Here is a 19,133-nt window from a genome sequence, read left to right as displayed (position 1 = left end):
GAATGTGCAGAGGGAGGGGGCAGGGGGTGTTTCTGGACACTGAGGCCGGGCAGGGGGCGTTTCTGGACACTGAGGCCGGGCAGGGGGCGTTTCTGGACACTGAGGCCGGGCAGGGGGCGTTTCTGGACACTGAGGCCGGGCAGGGGGCGTTTCTGGACACTGAGGCCGGGCAGGGGGTGTTTCTGGACACTGAGGCCGGGCAGGGGGCGTTTCTGGACACTGAGGCTGGGCAGGGGGTGTTTCTGGACACTGAGGCTGGGTGGTGCCAGCTCTGACTGAGGTTTGGCAACCAAGAATACAAGAAATTGTCATGTTTGTTGGAGCTGAATGTAAACAAGGAGCTGCAGAGAATAAAGGGTGAATTCAAGAGGAACAAAAGTTAGAAAACTAAAAATAACAATGTAGGGGTGATTTATATGACAATACAGCACAGATTAGCTTACAATTTTTTTTGGAGTGTATGTCGGATAACTCCTTTAAATGATCAATATTTCAGCAACTTTATTTTCATGACCTAAACCAAATTTGGGAGGGTTTCAGCTTTCAAAAGAGTAATTATTAAACCAATGGATGAATTTAAAGTCAGGTTATAAGCTTTTATTTACATAACATGGATAAGCGACAAAACATCTGTCAGGGACTGTACATTGCAGAAGTTACCACCAGTGTTTTGATCTGGAGTCTACACAGCTATCAATATATCTACACAGCGATCACTATATTTGCACAAGGCTCAGTAAGAACCCAGATTAGTAAACCTGCTCTGAAAGCTGCCCAATGGTGGGGACTGGAGATTTGGCAAGCTTGTCCGGAGCTGGGAGAGAGGGGAACAGCTAACTGCAATATAGAAATCAATGGGCTGGAGAGAGCTGACTGGAATGTTAAGAGTTAACCCGTCTCCTGTAATGTAATTATTGACCAGGGTCTTAGTGGACAGTGGTTGCTGATCTCCATGGAAATTAGCTGTAATTATTGACCAGGGTCTCAGTAGGCAGTGGTTACTGATCTCCATGGAAATTAGCTGTACATTATAAAAGATAAAAGCTGTCATTAAAGGAGGACAACAGTAGACAGAAAAAGCAAGTCAATTGAAAACTTGCTTATTTTTCTCCTGCCCAACTAAAGCAATTTAGTAACTTAAGAACACCCCTTTAATTGGCTGAGGTCATCAATAACATCATTTTATATACACCGGTCAAGTATAACATAGTCCCTGACAGGTGCAGTAAATGGCATTCAATTCCACCTTACAATAGCACTTGTTAAAAGGTTGACAGGAGCCAAATTGTGATGGCTGAAGGACTGAGTTAGAGCTGCTTTAAAATGTCGTCTTTTTTGTTTGTTTTTCTGTTTTCTATAATACAGACACAAAACTAATACAGTTTCCATACCAAGGTTTTCCAGCTGCTTCAACTCCATAGGTTGGCAGATCCAAAGCAATAATAAAGTAATTGGAGATGTGTGTAACCTGCGCTGCTAGGGGTGTGTTCACAATTTATTCCAATATGTGATGTAGAAGGTAACAGTGTGGTGTATTTGTCGCACCAGGGATATGGGGTACTTGGTTCCGGGCAGCTGCGATGTCGTAGTGTGCAAAGTACCCCTTAGGCTCAGCCTAGGAGCCTCTGAACCATATGAACATACCCTGTGACAGCATTTTAGTGTTTGCCAATCACTAGCAGTAGTCCTGTACATTATTAGGTGATGTCTACATGAATCGGGCTAGTTATTGCAGCACATCTGACACATGCTTGAAAAGATTTCGATTTGAGAAGTTTGAAGGCAAAGTCAACATTTCAAGCTCTATAAAATAGGCTGTGTGGACAAAACAAGCACAAGAGGGAAAAATCCTAGTAAAATAAAGCGCTACCACTCATTTAGTATGGTTTGGAGAGCAGTGAAGCCAGAACCAGCCGACACCCATGACAGGCTGTGGACTAAGTGATCCCAGGCTGTTTGTCAGACTCTGCTGTGTGAACTGAGTCTGACGCCATGACACCCAATGAGTGAAACGCTGAACACCACACAACAAATGCTCAATTGCTCGTTGCTAAAATCGAGCTGGCCGGACGCTCGGACAAGCTTGATGTGAGTAAAGAGCAATCTGGAAAATCAATGCTTGGTCTGTTCGGATCTCCACCCACAATCAACCAACCTTAAACAGAGCATTTCCGGCAGGAAGGAGTTTGGGTTTTTTTTTTTTGTTTTTGTTGGTCACACTACATACAAGAATGTTTTTATTCCCCGGGAGAGCCATTCAAAGACTGCAAATAGCTCTCCCTGGAATGCATGAAGCAAGCTTGTGCATCTTGGTCATTATTTCATGGCTGAACAGGGCCGCGGCACTTGGCCTAACTCCGTGAGTACCTGAACACCTCAATGCTCGATTAAATTACAAGCAGTGCCGAGCACATTCGCCCATCACTACTGCTAATATCTTATTGCTAGAAACCACAAGGCACCATTTCAACTTCTGTAGAGTTCACTCCTCGAACCGTTATTTTGTCTCCATGAGTGAGACCTACACAATGTTAAACATGTGCCGCCCCTGCAGCAGATCGAACTGCTCAGATCCGTGTGATTACTTGTGGCTTGAGGGTCTCCGGACCCGGGGGCTTGGGGCCAATATAAATGTAAAAGAGGGGGGGTTATTTACAGGGGAGTTATAGTGCGTGCACCACCCGTGGTGTACGGTAATGAAGGGAAACCGCCACTGCTGATGAGAGTACCCGGGGTGAAGGAGTGGGGCAACAAGGTGTTGTTGCCCTCCACGTGTAGGGGAAGGCCCCGGGATTCTGTGGGAAGCCGTTGGGATGTGGGGACCACTCAGGTACTCACTCAGTCAATAAGCAGATGCTGACAACCGGGTAAACTAAATCTCGGGGTATCGCTGCCGCTTGAGGGGAGCTCGTCTGGGTCCCGTCCCCTACAGTGTTGCCTGGTGATCCGTGACCTGCCGCCTGGCACTAACTTCAACGTGGTGGCCCAGTAGTCTGAAACTTGCTGGGCCCTGCTCCCCACTGTGGCTAAGTGTGGGAGCCTGCTCTCAGGGCTCACGCTTGGGATTTTCTTGGGCTGCTTGTGTGGAAGGCCCGATCCCCCTTGTTGCGCTAGTGCCCTGATTCTGGAGTGGGTGGGACCAGATCATAAAGGCTCCGTTCTCCTCAGGTTAATTGCCGGGCTGCCTGAAGCTTCTCACTGACCTAGGGTCCGTGTACCCCGCCGTGCCTTCAGTCCCGGACCGATGATAGTGCCAGGCTTCTGACCGTCCTCCTTGACAGGACTGTGTTTGTAAGATCTTGTACAATCCCTTTCAGATGTACTGTAAATTCTAGCTGTTGCCATTCTATGTCTATATAATTTAAGAATACATCAGATTGGTAATAAGCCTAGAAATGCTGCATTTACAGGTTACCTAATTTTTCAGTGTCAGTGCATGAGGCTAATGGTTTTCCAGATTTATGTTGCATTATGAACTATTGGATGGATCCTCTGCCCTAAAGTTAAAAAACAATTAATAAGGAAACTAGATTTATTTTATGATTCACTTTCACATTTTATCTCACAAAGCTTGTAACAAGTGAGAAACATTTCTTCTCTCTGAGTTTTGAGACTAATTAGGCAAAACTAAACAGGTTAGAAAAGCATGTGCTGTACGTAAGCTGTTACAGCAAAATAATTTGACACTGTGGATAAGCGAGTGCTGTACGCAGAAGTATAATTAGAACATTTCAAGGGTGAAAGAAGCAGCGGAACCAGAATAAAACTGTGGAAAAAGAACCACGTTGCTGTAGACAAATGTAGATCCAATACACTGGATAATGTATGAGAGGTGGTTTATGTCAACACGTTTCGAAGTGAAACTCCACCACTTCTTCAGGAAATCCACCTTCTTCCATGATTTTATTCTGGTTCCGGAGCTTCTTGTTTGGTCTTAGGGCATGTGCATCCTACGGCGCCTGTTTTCCTGCTTGTGTGTCACACAATGACGCAAGGTGAACCACCAGCTATCTTGATCTCTTCTCTTTTTTTTGGGTAAGGCCCTATTACAGTTGTCTATCCAGAGTAATCTAAGGTTGAAAGAGCACATAACTTATAACCTAACATGAGGGAGGCAAAAACCCCATGAGGCAGATGCTTCATGCCCAATATTCGGGGACTAGTTCCTTCCTACCTCCAAATATGGCAATCAGACTCGTTTCCTGGATCAACATCCCATCAAGTCTAATACGCATATTCTATAATATATTTGTCAAGAAAGGCATTGAGGCCTCCTTGTACTTTGTAGTGAATCAATCGTTACAAAATCATGTGGTGGAGATATTCAGAATGCCACTGCTCTTACAGTAAAGAATTGTCTTCTATGATTAAGAATAAACCTTCTTTCCTCTAGGCGTAGAGGCTACCCCCATGTCATTGCCAGCCTAAGCGTTAAAAGACCAATATAGAGATCGCTGTACATTCCCCTCAGATATTTGTACATTGTAATAAGATCGCCCCTAAACCTTTGTTTTTCCAAACTGAATAACCCCAGGTTTACTAACCGGTCTTGGTGCGGAATTTCACCCATTCCCTTAATAACCTTGGTTGCTCTTCTCTGCACCGGCCCTACTTCAGATATGTCCTTCCTACTGTATATACAGAAGACCAGAATTGTAGACCGTATTGTAGACCGTATTCTAAGTGTGGCTGCACTAGTGACTTGTATAGATGTATAGGGGTAAAACTATGCTCTTCTCATGAACATCTATGCCTCTTCTACTGCATCCCATGATTTTATTTGCTTTGGCAGCAGCTTCCTGATACTGGTCACTAAAATGGAGTTTGTCTATACATAGGCCCAAGTTTTTTCTCTCATTGACCATTTTACTTTTTAATACAGAACTATACATCTTCTTTACTCATCCCAAATTCCTGACTTTACATTTATCTACATTTAACTTTAATTGCTATTTTTTGTTAAAAAATTCAATTGGTTTAAAAACTCCATTTTTTTCCGTTTACATTTTTGAACATTGAGTGAAAGGGCAAACATCATTCAGATGTAATCGATCTCTCTAGAGGGTGGTCATCAGCTTTATAGACACAAAAGCAATTAGAGCTCTGAGTAGGGTAATAAAACTCAAGATGAAACTAATTTTCTCATCGCCTATACACTTTTAATTGCAGCGAATATGAACGTTGTTGGTCACAAGTTCTTTGAAGACAATTGCTTTTGAACAAACGCACCAGCTCTGCAGTCAATTCTAACTCTCCTCCTTGGCCTTGATTAACATCTGAACAACTTCCCTAGGTGACCATATTCCTCAGCTATATCTCACACGTTTGCCATGTTTGCCTAGCCCAGTGCATCCCTTCTGTGCTTGTGTCAAGGAAAACCAATTGAGAGAGACTTTCTTGTTTACCTCTAGACCTGTACAAGGGTAATCTAAGTGAGGTAGTTGGGTTTATAGTGGAAAGCTGGAGAACTTGCCAGATTGGGGCAGCATCAAAAGCTTCAAAGTTAATTTTCTCTGAAATGTACTCTTTACACCTAGGTCTGCTACGGGACATCCTCTATGTTTAGAGGAATGAATGTTCAATCATAATCACAGGCGGTAATTCATTACCGTAAGAGCAATGAGATTATGGAACACACGGCCACATGATGTCGTAATGGTTGATTCACTACAAAGGTTCAATGGAGGCCTGGATGCCTTTCCTGAAAAATAATGTAGCACCCTGTCCCATCGCAGCAACCCCACATGCTCCCGCTCCCATGCCTCAGCAGGGGGACCGCTCTCCTCGCCTGTCCAGTGGTCCGAGGCATCCCATTCCTGCCCCGGGGCCTGCTGCAACCTCTCCCTGCTTCCAGGCCCCATGCAGGCCTTCTGTGAGTACTTGAAGGGTGCGCATGTGGCCATGCCCCCTTTCTTAAAGGGCCGGTGTCCTATTACCCAGAAGTGACCCCTGAGGTCAGCAATCACCCTGTAAGTATTTAAGACATTCTTTCCTTAGGAGAAATGTTTGAGCAACATTGCCAATCCGTAGTACTTTGCTAGTGCTCAGGTCCCGTACCCGTTACTATGTCTAGTTCTGCGTGTCATGTTATAGTGTCAGTGTCTCGTACCCGCTAACCTGTGACTCTTCCTAGAGCCTGTTTGCTACCACTACCTCCATGCCGCCACATCTAAGTTACCACCTCTGTGTCCTATCTGAGCAAATCCGTATCGGACTTCAAAGACTCTCCAGTCCAACTGAGCCGACACCACTCACTAGTCCTTGCTTCCGTGCATTCATGCCTCTTGGGGCACCGCCTGACAATCCCTATATAGGGGTTAGTTCTACTTAAGCTCTTCCAGGGGAGTCCGGTGTATGACCTATTCCCGGACGCTCACTGCCCCTCAGAAACCGTAACAGGTACTAAGAACTGTGGTTAGATTATGATCCAGAGAACTAGTCTGATTGGTGTATTTGGAGTCTGGAAGTAATTTTACCTCTAATTTTGGACAATTACACGCAGCTTATGGGTTTTTGTTCCTCCCTCTGAATCAACATGTTTAAGTTATAGATTGAAGTCAATGGACTTAAAAACTATAAAAACTATAAACTAACTAAACTATATGTGGTCAGAAAGTTATGTTTCAAAGTGTTTTACTACTCTACCCTGTGCTGTAATTGCTTTTCTGACCATAAAGCTGCTGACAGACTTCCTTTAAGCTAATCAGTCCCTATGGGCTTGTTTATGCTTTAGAAGTAACATTTTTGGTATTCCTTCACGTTTTCAATTTTTCTTGTTCTTCATGCCCTGCTTCCTTTCTATCCTGGCAATTTTAAATTACTTGAAAGGGATGATTTTTAAAACCGATATTACACATTCCCCTAGTTGCCTGCTATTGTAATTTGTATTTGGAAAAAGCCCTGAGCAAAATATCCCATGCTGTTCCCTGACTCGTTGCCTACTGCTACAGCTGGCTACATCAGTCTCATCATTAGCAATATGATCAAAAGCTCTGTACAAAACCTTTCTCTTCTCAGAAAAAAAAATATTTCTCTCACATACTTTAATTTTCTGTTTAGTCCCAAAATCACCTTGTGACTATAAAATATATACTGTAATTATCATGTTCTCAATGTAAACTTTTTCTGATGGGATATAAATTTATCAACTTTGCATCCTTCTCACTCACGGGAATGTGCTACCGGTAAGTCTTTAAATTTGGGAACTGGCATTTGTAAAGATTAGGACATCTTTTAATCTGGCTCTTCCATTCATTGTGCAAATTGGTGTTCCTTAAAGGGACTCTGTCCGCACACAATGACCGTTCCAATGAAGTTTAGGCGCTCGGTGCATCGTCGTACAGCTGGACAAATTGGAATACAACATGATCTAATGTCTTGTGTTAAAAAAAAGTTGCAGAAAATTCAACTTACTCTGCCAAAAACAAGTCGCCACATGTCTCTGATGGCAGAAAAGTAAAGAAATTAGGGGTCTCAATATATAGTGGTTGAAAAAAATGTGGATGTTTTAAATGTTTTTAGTGTAGAAAAGTCTAAAAAAAAATCTAAGAAAAAACTATATAAATATGGCATAGCTGTAATTGTACTAACCCAAAGAATAAAGTCGCTTTATCACTTATATTGCACAGTCGAAGGCATAACAATCAAAGCAATGCTTGAACCTCTGGTAAAAACGCTCCTTCCCTTCTGAGCCCTGCCATGTGCCTAAGGCTCCCTTCACACATCTGTGTCTCTGATATGTGCGACGTACTGGAGACACAGGCACACGTAGACCTATTAAAATCAATGGGTTTACGCACACGTGCGTGTTTTCCCATGGACCGCGTGTCCATGTGGAGCATACGTATGTCTGTGTGCTCCACATGTAGACATGTCTGTTTTTCTCCGGCAGCATGGTTGTCACACGGACCGCACAGATATGCTCCATGTGACATCAGTGTGACACATATCGGAGAAAACCACTTTTCTGTGAAATAAAATGAATTTCTATACTCTCCTTCCCAGCACTGCTGTCACTTGCTTCCAACCCTCGCTCATTATGCTCATCGCATATTCACTGCACTTCGGGCCAGAAGCAGCAGCAGCGGGGAATCAACAGGGCCAGAGAACGCAAAGCGGAAGACATCAGTACCACAAACGGCAGTGACCGGGACAGGTGAGCAGAAATTTCCTGCTCTCCGTGTGTTATTACGGATAGCACACGGAGAGCATTCATGTGCCAAAATCACGGTACACAAAGGGACGTACGCACCTTTTACACATCTGTGCAAAACATTTGTGTTTCTCACGGATGTATGAAAGCGGCCTAAAACAGTAGTTTCCATCCACAAATGAGGTATCCCTGTACTGAGGAGAAATTGGACAACAAATTGTTGGGTCCATTTAACCTTGTGAAAATTAAAAATTGAAGGCTAAAGCAACATTTTGATATAAAAAAAAAAGTACTCATTTTTTTTTCTTCCAATTTGTATTAATTCCTGTGGAGCACCTGAAGGGTTTCCAAAGTTTCTGAATACAGTTTTGAATATGTTGAGAGGTGCAGTTTTTAAAATAGGATCTCATTTGTTGTCTGACATAAAGGCCCCTCAGTCACTCTAAACAAAATTAGTGAAATGGTCACGAAAAATATTGTACAAATGAAAAAATAGCTGCTAAACTTTTAACCTTTCTTACACCCTAAAAAACCCCATTTTTTTAAAAAATGATGCTAATGTAAAGTAGACATGTAATAAAACGTATCTATTAACTACAGTATTTTTCGGATTATGAGACGCACTTTTCCTCCCAAAGATTTGGGAGGAAAATAAAGGATGCGTCTTATAATCCGACTGTACCTTACCAGGGTGGTAGAGAAGGGGTCACAGGAGGCATGGGAGATGGTGCAGGCACTGTGCTGTGGGTGTACTGCAGGCAGTGCTGTGAGCTGTACTGCGGGCTGTGAGGCAAGTGCCGCCATTCTGAAAATGTCGTCAGTGCGGGCTTACAGTAACGGGTGCTCGGAGTCAGTGCATACGCAGATGGAGCTCTTGGCTCAAGATCTCATTTTTGTACACGCCGCCTCCAGCCCATTGATATCCCTGTAGTTGACTTAAGGAAAATAGTGCCTCGAAGTGGCGTGTGCGCAGATGAGATCTTGGCTTGTCATTGAGCCGAGAGCTCCATCTGCAGAAGCGCTGACTCCGGTGCCATTTCTTTGAAGACTGCACCACTGACAGTTTCTGGATGCTCCTCCTGCCTCACAGTGCCTGCATTGAGCATTTGGGACACCCAATGCACCTGCTGAAGCTTTGCCCTACTCCACCACTGCCCCTGCCTCCTGTGACCTCACTCCACCACTGCTGCCGCCCCTCTCTATGAAGACAGCACTGGATTATAAGACGACCCCATATTATTTTTCCCCCCCTTTTTTTTCTCTAAATTTGGTGTGTGTCCTATAAAACGAAAAGTATGTTATGTTGTATAGTGGGAATATATGCTTTAAGGGCATAAAATTCAAAGCTATAAAACTTCAAATTTTTCTAAACTTTTGTAAAGTTTTGTATATTTTCATAAATAATCACAATTTATATCAACCCAACTGTACTACTAACATAAAGCACAATGTGTCATGAAAAAAACACTTAATCACTATTATATGAGGATGTACTACTGAGTGATCACCACATAGAGTGAAACATTTCCGATTTGAAATATTTGGCCTGGTCAGGAAGGTGGAAGTGGGCGTGTGCGGGAAGGAGTTAAACCGCAACCAACCTGCATAGAGTCAGCCAGTTAGAGTTTTCTATGCTGACATTTCTACATGCCTGTTGTTGACCACCCTATTGACCATAACAATGGGTGAATAGAACATCAGATACTGGAGAACATAAAATATTCTATATTAGATATGTTGTCAAAGACTTGTATGCTAATGAGATTTCGGAGAAACCGTTATTATCGTATTAATTCCTGAATCATTTGAATAAGTAATTATTGAGGGGAGGAATGATCCGCCAGACTTTTGGAAAGGGTGAAGTCGTTTGTTTTTCACCATAGACTCTAAGTAATTTATGCTCTAGTCTTCACTGTGCAAAATGTTTGAGCTGACATTTACCGCCAGTGAAAATAATGACTCAGTTTAATGTATTTTAGACTATAGCTTTGTTAATGGCGCAGTTAATTGCTTTTGTCAAATACTTCAGCAACAGTCAATTAAGAGGAAAGTTGATATACGATATATTTTGATGCTTCGCATTTTCCTGGCTTTTGAGCATCGCTGCGAGTTACAATTTTTCAGATTTGAGTAGCTTAGATCCTTAAGACTTTTGTGATTGAAGAACATGGCATTTATTTTCCTGATAGGAGCTTCTAACATTTCCTCTGAAATTATCTCGTAAGCTCATGAGAAAACATTTCAATATAAACGGCATCATTTTTAGCGGAAGCCAAAGATGGCCGAATTTATCAGCAAATGTTTTGTGGCAATTGACTTATGAAAATTTTTTCCTAATTTTGATGGTCCTCAATGAGTTAATAGGACCAAGCTGATATGCCTCCATATTGTGCTATTCTGTGATTTATTGAAGGGATTCAATAGCTTTAATGAAATTGGAAAATGGTATAATATCAAATGAAGAGATGTTAGAGATATTACAACTAGTTGTGCGTCTCTGTATTCATTTATACGAAAGTAAGCAATAAATGTTTCTGTTCTGTGACTTTAATGGGGTTTTACATTGCTCTGACAACTCTTTCTAAAATACTATATTTCCCTTGTAAATAAAAATAAAAAAATTCTCGTACAACGGCACCTTTCCAACAATGTCTGTGCTGGGTCTCCCGAGGCTGGCGTGACATTAGCCTCAGCACTGACCTGGCATAACAGTTATTGGACTTCATATTTCTCTCAAACTATTCTTGGATTTCCAAAGGAAGTGTGAGGATTACAACCCGTTATCTGATGCTGATTGGCTGCAGTCCTCACATGGCATAATAATGTCATGTAAGCCCTGGGAGACCTAGCGCCAATAGGTCTATAACTGTGCCAGTGCATGAGGTGAGTATAAAGTATTTTTATTTTATCCTGGGGAATATAGTTTTTAAGAAGGGGTTGTCCAAGTAATGGACGACCCCTGTAATCCAAATCTTGAAAACTTTAAGTAATCACTGATTTTATTATGAATCAGTAGTGTATAAGAGCATACACAGCCTGTCTTGTGTAGTTGAGATACATTGAATTTTAAGACAGGTTATAGATTAACACTATTGATTCATAGAAAGAATAAAAACTAAATATAACGGAATTGCAAAATGTGTATGATTGCTTGAACTTCGTGTCTCTGCTTCTGTCACCAGGCGCTGCTGCACTCTTGTTGCAGGTCTGGGACTTGTAGTTCTGTCCATGCTGGGAGATCAAGAGTTAACTTTTGTCAATGTTTCTTCCTCCTGTCTCCCCTGGGCAGAGCTCCAAGCAATTTAAGCTGCTAATAGCCTGCTGTCCACTGCCTGTTATAATTTGACTAGCTCCTGTCAACATCTTTGTATCTTGCTTTCCTTTACAGTTGACATTATTGATTTTGACCTCTCTGTTTTTTACTACTTTCCTGACTTACGATTTTGTCAATGCACTGACCTCCGACCAGACTACCGAACCATTCTTCTTGCCAGGTTGCATCACCAAAGATCAGCTAACTCCATAGCCTAGTCCAAGGGTCCCTGTTAAGTCTAAATTCATGAGTTAAAAGGGTGAAGACCAGGACAACATTAAGGGGTACTTTGCACGTTGCGACATCGCTAGTATTGGCTAGCGATGCCAAGCGCGATAGTACCCGCCCCCGTCACACATGCGATATCTTGTGATAGCTGCCGTAGCGAACATTATCGCTACGGCAGCTTCACATGCACTTACCAGCCCTGCGACGTCGCTCTAGCTGGCAACCCGCCTCCTTCCTAAGGGGGCGGGTCGTGCGGCATCACAGCGACATCACACAGCAGGTGGCCAATAGAAGCGGAGGGGCGGAGATGAGCGGGACGTAAACATCCCGCCCACCTCCTTCCTTCCGCATAGCCGGTGGAGGCAGGTAAGGAGATGCAGGAACGAGGAACAACATCATATCTCCTATTGGTGCGACATTATGAAAATGACCGACACTACACAGATCACCGATTTTCGACGCTTTTGCGATCGTTTGTCGGCGCATCTAGGCTTTACACGTTGCGACGTCGTTACCGGCGCCGGATGTGAGGATGTGAGTCACTTTTGATTTGACCCCGACAATATCGCAGTAGCGATGTAGCAGCGTGCAAAGTACCCCTTAGGTTATGGAAAACTGAGTAGGTACCACCAAAGCTGTTCATGATCGCCATCTTTAGAGCTAACAGGTGACCACGAACAGTGCCCCTTTAAAGGACTCCTATATAGAGTTGAGTGAACCTAAGGTTCGGTGTTTGGTTTTTGGTCGACCTGCAGAAATGCAGATCTCCTGTTAGAGCCAGCGCTCTGCCGGTATTCACAGGAAGTGAGTCATGACAGTGACAGAGGTTGTCAGTTGACCCCATGCTGTCATGACAGTCCAATAGTGCCCCGTAATCGTGTCATAGGGCCATCGATGGCGGCGAGGAATAGTGTGATGCCCCTCCGGAACGTGTTAGATGGCGCTGTCAGAGTATGACAGTGTGATCTAAGAGATTAACAGAGAATGGTGGGTCTCTAATCCACCTGTTAGCTGCACATGTCTGCTGATCAGAATACTCAGGGTTTGCCAAGTGAACCTGCATTAAAAGGACAAACACAGTCAAGGACGTATTTATACTTCCTTGGTTATGATGGGGTTTAGTGGCCAAAAGTCCAGGGTATGTCCACTGCCTGTATCTTTGAGCTGCCACTTCTTAGGAGTTCAAAATTTCAAAAGAAGAAAAAAAGTAATCTTTTCTTCACTTATAAATTTTGCACCCCAAAAAATACATGCCACATTTCTTCAGAATATAAAAAATGGTTTAGAGAAAACGGGTTAAATGCTGCGCTACAAACCACAAATCCAGGACATATGATGAATTCCTTTTTCTTTATTTTCACAGGTCAACGCGTTTCAAAGACCTCTCAGTCTTCTACATCAGGATAATTTACTGCTTGCATCGGGGCTGCTGCTTACCACCATTCTATTCACATTGTGCCTTTAAGGAGTTGTGCCTGTCACAACTGCAGCAGGTGAGTACCTGTCCCATTCCCTGCATTAACCCTATATCGGGTAAAACCCTATGTGCGCTTCTTTTCCACAGTTTCTCAGCTACATTTCTTCTGATAACATATTATGACACTGATGTCAGGAAACCCCATGCTAAAATATGGAACTATTTAAAGAGAATCTGTCACCAGGTTTTTGCCACCTAATCTGATGACAGCATGATGACTCACTGGGCTGCTTGCTGTAGTTTTGATAAAATCATTGTGTTATCAGCAGGAGATTATCATCAGAGGACTAGTAAACCTGCTACAATGTAGTCCTCCATATTCATAAGCTCTGTATTCCCCCACCACTCTTTAAGGGGCTTTACACACCTCGATATCGTTAATGTTTTATCGTCGGGGTCACGTTGTTAGTGACGCACATCCGGCGTCATTAACGGTATCGCAGCGTGTGACACGTACCAGCGACCTTAAGCGACCTCAAAAATGGTGAAAATCGTTCACATGGAGAGGTCGCCCCAAAACCAAAAATCAGTAATGGTTGATTATCGATGTGGTTCGTCGCTCCTGCGGCAGCACACATCGCTATGTGTGACACCGCAGGAGCGAGGAACGTCTCCTTACTAGAGTTGAGCGCGGTTCGAGGTTCGAGGTTCTCCAGTTCTAGGCTCGAGTGATTTTGGGGGCTGTTCGAGATCGAACTAGAACTCGAGCTTTTTGCAAAAGCTCGATAGTTCTAGATACGTTCGAGAACGGTTCTAGCAGCAAAAAGCAGGGCTTTTTACAGCTACAGTGTGCAGGAGCCATCGCTGGCAGCCTGCCACAAGCTGGTAACCAAGATAAACATCGGGTATCCAACCAAAGCGCTTTGGTTAGTAACCCGATGTTTATCCTAGTTACGTGCAGGAAGCCCACACTTCCCCACTCAGCTCACTCCGCCCCCTCCTGCCCGCGGCATGTACACACGTACACACACACACACACACACACACACACACACACACACACACACAATCTCACATACATACACACACACACACACTCTCTCTCTCTCTCTCTCACACACACACACACACACACACACACACACACACACACACACACACACACACACACACACACACACACACACACACACACACATGGTCCCGCTCGGCTTACCTGCGGTGATGAAGTCCCGCCATCCCGACCTCAGCGCTGTCTTTGTCCTCAGTGGCCGCCGCTTGTCACATCACCTTCTCTCGCTTCCGACCCGAGACTGACTAGCGGTGACGTCACGGGCCTCTCGCGATACTTGGCTGTGAAGGCGGCGGTCATTGAACTCAGTGACAGGGGCTGTCAGTGTGCTGGAGATCAGCGCAGGTAATGTACCTCGCTCCTGACAGCAGCACTTGTCATCCCCTGCAGTGACCTGGGCTGACCCATTGATGTTAGCTCAGGTCACTGCATTGCTCTCCCAGCCAATGGGGAACATCCTGCTCTTCATTGACTGGGACAGTGTGGATCGTCATGGCAACCCCTTTGATTACAGCAGACCTGGATTTGTTTTTCATTCTAATAAATTGGTTAAAGAGGGAATGTTTTGGGGAGTGTTTTTTCAAATAAAAATGTGTTTGTCGTCTATTTTTTTTATTACTGACTGGGTTGGTGATGTCGGGTATCTGATAGACGCCTGACCTCACCAACCCCAGGGCTTGATGCCAGGTGACATTACACATCTGGTATTAACCCCATATATTACCCCGTTTGCCACCGCACCAGGGCGCGGGATGAGCTGGGGTGAAGCACCAGGATTGGCGCATCTAATGGATGCGCCACTTCTGGGGCGGCTGCGGCCTGCTATTTTTAGGCTGGGGAGAGTCCAATAACCATGGACCTCCCTAGTCTGAGAATATCAGGCCCCAGCTGTCTGCTTTACCTTGGCTGGTGATCCAATTTTGGGGGACCCCTACGTGTTTTTTTTTTTTTAATTATTTATTTAATTTAAAATAACAGCGTGGGGTGCCCTCAGTTTTGGATTACCAGCCAAGGTGAGGTTGCCAGCTGTGGTCTGCAGGCTGCAGCTGTCTGCTTTACCCTAGCTGGCTACAAAACTAAAGGGAACCCTACGTCATTTTTTTCTTTCATTTTTTTTGGCTAAATACAAAGCTAAGCACCCCTTAGTGCCACATGAAAGGCACCAAAGGGTGCTCCACTTTTTCTCCACTTTTTCTCCACTTTTTCTCCACTTTTTCTCCACTTTTTCTCCACTTTTTCTCCATTTTTTTTCTCCATTTTTTTTCTCCATTTTTTTCTCCATTTTTTCTCCACTTTTTCTCCACTTTTTCTACATTTTTTTTTCTCCACTTTTTCTCCACTTTTTCTCCACTTTTTTTCTCAATTTTTTTCTCCACTTTTTCTCCACTTTTTCTCCACTTTTTCTCTACTTTTTCTCTACTTTTTCTCTACTTTTTCTCCACTTTTTCTCCACTTTTTCTCCACTTTTTATCCACTTTTTATCCACTTTTTATCCATTTTTTATCCATTTTTTATCCACTTTTTCTCCACTTTTTCTCCACTTTTTCTCCACTTTTTCTCCGTTCTTTTTCTATGGTCGGTCTACCCATTAGCTCTGCCATGCATATTGTAGCTCTACACCTACTGCACATGTTACTTTATGATTGACATCTCTTTCGTACCAGAGCTGTCTAAGCCTACTCTGACCCCATATTTGTCATTACTATATTGTCCTTTTACTGTATTATGACATTTGTATCATGTGTTTCATTTCTTGCTGTGTTGCAATTTTTTTGCTGCATCCCAATTGTACCTCTACATTGTTCGAGTTTATGTTATTGTTCTCTCACTCTTATGTGATACTGATTATTGTCATTTTTCATGATTACATGCAGATAAGTCCAATCTGACGAAGGCTCAGGCCGAAACGTCATTTGTAACTTGTTTTGGACAAAAACATATATGCTTATGAAATTTTTTTTTTTCTTAATACGGACCAATAAAGAGTGATTTTGCATTACTATCCGTTGTGACTTACTGACTTAGTCTGGGAGATTTAGAGTGCCGAGGTTACTCACTAATTTTATCTATTATTACCTCTGAGCACCTATATACCAGTGAGCAGAGCTTCCTCTACAGTAGTTCTCCTGATTAGGCATGCCCTTACCTCATGAGCAGGGCATTGCAGCTTTGGTAGCAACCATTACGACATGGACTCTGCTGCTGTGGACCCGGGGAGAGTGAGTGCAGATTCATTGCACCCACACTCCTCACATGAAGGGTCTGCACTCCTAGAAAATGGGGGATACGTTCCCTGTGTGTCTCCCCCCCATATTCTAGAGGGTCCAGAGTCGTCGTGGGACCCCTTTATTTTTTTTCTTACAATAAATTGGTGAAAGAGGAAATGTTTTGGGGACTGTTTTTTCAAATAAATTTCTTTTGTCGATTTTTTTTTTTTTTGTTAGTACTGACAGTTTATGATGTTGGGTATCTAATAGACGCCATGACATCACAAACTGCTGGGCTTGATCTCAGGTGACTTTACAGCTAGTATCAACTCGATTTATTACCCCGTTTGCCACTGCACCAGGGCACGGGATGAGCTGGGGTGAAGCGCCAGGATTGGCGCATCCAGTGGATGCGCCACGTCTGGGGTGCCTGCGGCCTGCTATTTTTAGGCTGTGAAGGCCCAATAACTATGGACCTTCCCACCCTGAGAATACCAGACCACAGCTGTCCGCTTTACCTTGGCTGGTGATCCAATTTGGGGGGGACCCTACTTTTATTGTGTAATTATTAATATTTATAAAATAATTATAAAAAAGAGCCTGAGGGGACCTCCACATTGGATCCCCAACCACGGTAAAGCTGCCAGCTGTGGTTTTCAGGCTACAGCCGTCTGCTTTACCCTAGCTGGCTATCAAAAATGGGGGGACCCAACGTCATTTTTTTTTTAACTATTTTTTAAATAGAAAAAATTAATGGGCTTCCCTGTATTTTGATTGCCAACCAAGGTAACGGCAGGCAGATGGGGGTGGCAACCCATAGCTGTCTGCTTTATCTGCGCTGAGAATCAAAAATACTGCGGAGCGCTACGTCATTTTTTTTAAAGATTTATTTTTACAGCACTGTGATGTCCAGCAATCAAAATACAGGGAAGCCCATTTTATTTTTAGTTATTTAAATAAATAATTAAAAAAAATATATATGGGCTCCCGCTGCATTTTTTGTATTGCTTGCTAAGGGTAATCCAAGCAGCTACTGGCTGCTAACCCCCACTGCTTGGTGTTACCTTCACTGGCAATGGAAAATCCAGGGAAGCATTTTTTATTTTTTTTGCCAAAAAACTACAAAAAAAGGACGTGAGCTTACCCATATTTTTGTATGCTAGCCAGGTATAGCAGGCAGGTGCTGGAAGAGTTGGATACAGCGCCAGAAGATGGCGCTTCTATGAAAGTGCCATTTTCTGAGGCGGCTGCAGACTGCAATTCGCAGCAGTGGGGCCCAGAAAGCTCAGGCCAACCTGTGCTGCGGATTCCAATCCCCAGCTGCCTAGTTGTACCTGGCTGGACACAAAAATGGGGCGAAGCCTACATCATTTGTTTTCTAATTATTTCATGAAATAATAAAAAAAGGGCTTCCCTTTATTTTTGGTTCCCAGCCGGGTACAAATAGGCAACTGGGGATTGGGGGCAGCCGTACCTGCCTGCTGTACCTGGCTAGCATACAAAAATATGGCGAAGCCCACATAATTTTTTCAGGGGGCAAAAAACTTCTGCATACAGTCCTGGATAGAGTATGCTGAGCCTTGTAGTTCTGCAGCTGCTGTCTGTCTGTATGGAGAAGAGCAGACAGCAGCTGCAGAACTACAAGGCTCAGCATACTCCATCCAGGACTGTATGCAGAAGTTTTTTGCCCACCAAAAAAATGACGTGGGCTTCGCCATATTTTTGTATGCTAGCCAGGTACAGCAGGCAGCCACGGGCTGCCTCCAACCCCCAGTTGCCTATTTGTACCCGGCTGGGAACCAAAAATATAGGGAAGCCCGTTTTTTTTTAATTATTTCACTTATTTCATGAAATAATTAAAAAACAAATGACGTGGGCTTCGCCCCATTTTTGTGTCCAGCCGGGTACAACTAGGCAGCTGGGGATTGGAATCCGCAGCACAGGTTAGCCCGAGGTTTCTGGGCGCCTCTGCTGCGGATTTCAGTCCGCAGCCGTCCCAGAAAATGGCACTCTCATAGAAGCGCCATCATCTGGCGCTGTATCCAACTCTTCCAACAGCCCTGGAGCCGGGTGGCTTGTTGGGTAATCATGAGTTAATACTGGCTTTGTTTTACTAGCCAGTATTAAGCCAGAGATTCTTAATGTCAGGCACGTTTGACCCGGCCATTAAGAATCTTCAATAAAGGGTTAAAAAAAAGACACCACACAGAGAAAAAATACTTTAATAGAAATAAATACACAGACACATTAGAGACTCCATCTTTATTACCCCCTGTCAGCCCTCCACGATCCTGCTCTTCTGTCTTCTTTCTTTCTAGTGTAGTAGTAGTGACGATGGTAGTGAGGATGAGGTTCACCAGCTCATCACTTGGGGCTGGGGAACCTCATCCTCACTACAATCCTCACTACAATCGGGAAGCAGCGTGCAGCCTTCACTCCGTGAGTGATCAGTGCTGGCTGTCAGCGGTAACAGCGGTAACGCTGACAGACGCGTTACCATAGCAACGGTGCTCTCGGAGCTGCGGTTAGCGGTGACGTCACAGCTAACTGCGTTGCTATGGCAACGGTGATCTCCGTTAATGACCGGCTGTGTCAGCCGGTCCCTAACGGAACGGGGAGTCGACCGTGTGCTAGAGCATGTCGCCGGTACACGGCGATACACATATGTGCACCGTGTACCGGAGAGATGCACTCGCAGGTCCTACATGACGCGTCATAGTCATGTGACCAGTCTGTAGCCAATG

At 43.9% G+C, this 19,133-nt stretch overlaps 1 protein-coding gene across 4 annotated transcripts in view; it reads left to right on the top strand.

Moving 5' to 3' along the window:
* The window catches only part of ATP10B (ATPase phospholipid transporting 10B (putative)), a 739,295-nt gene that overhangs the window by 348,880 nt on the left and 371,282 nt on the right, over positions 1-19,133 (top strand). For all 4 annotated transcript variants that reach the window (XM_075344442.1, XM_075344439.1, XM_075344440.1 and 1 more), the window contains one exon: positions 13,057-13,186. The gene's annotated coding sequence lies outside the window, so the exon portion shown is untranslated. The remainder of the gene's footprint in view (positions 1-13,056; positions 13,187-19,133) is intronic.

Source organism: Anomaloglossus baeobatrachus, chromosome 4, assembly GCF_048569485.1.
Source record: "Anomaloglossus baeobatrachus isolate aAnoBae1 chromosome 4, aAnoBae1.hap1, whole genome shotgun sequence".
In the NCBI taxonomy this organism is placed as follows: domain Eukaryota; kingdom Metazoa; phylum Chordata; class Amphibia; order Anura; family Aromobatidae; genus Anomaloglossus; species Anomaloglossus baeobatrachus.
The sequence above is the reverse complement of the archived record's forward strand: the minus strand, read 5'-3'. Positions and strand labels throughout refer to the sequence as shown.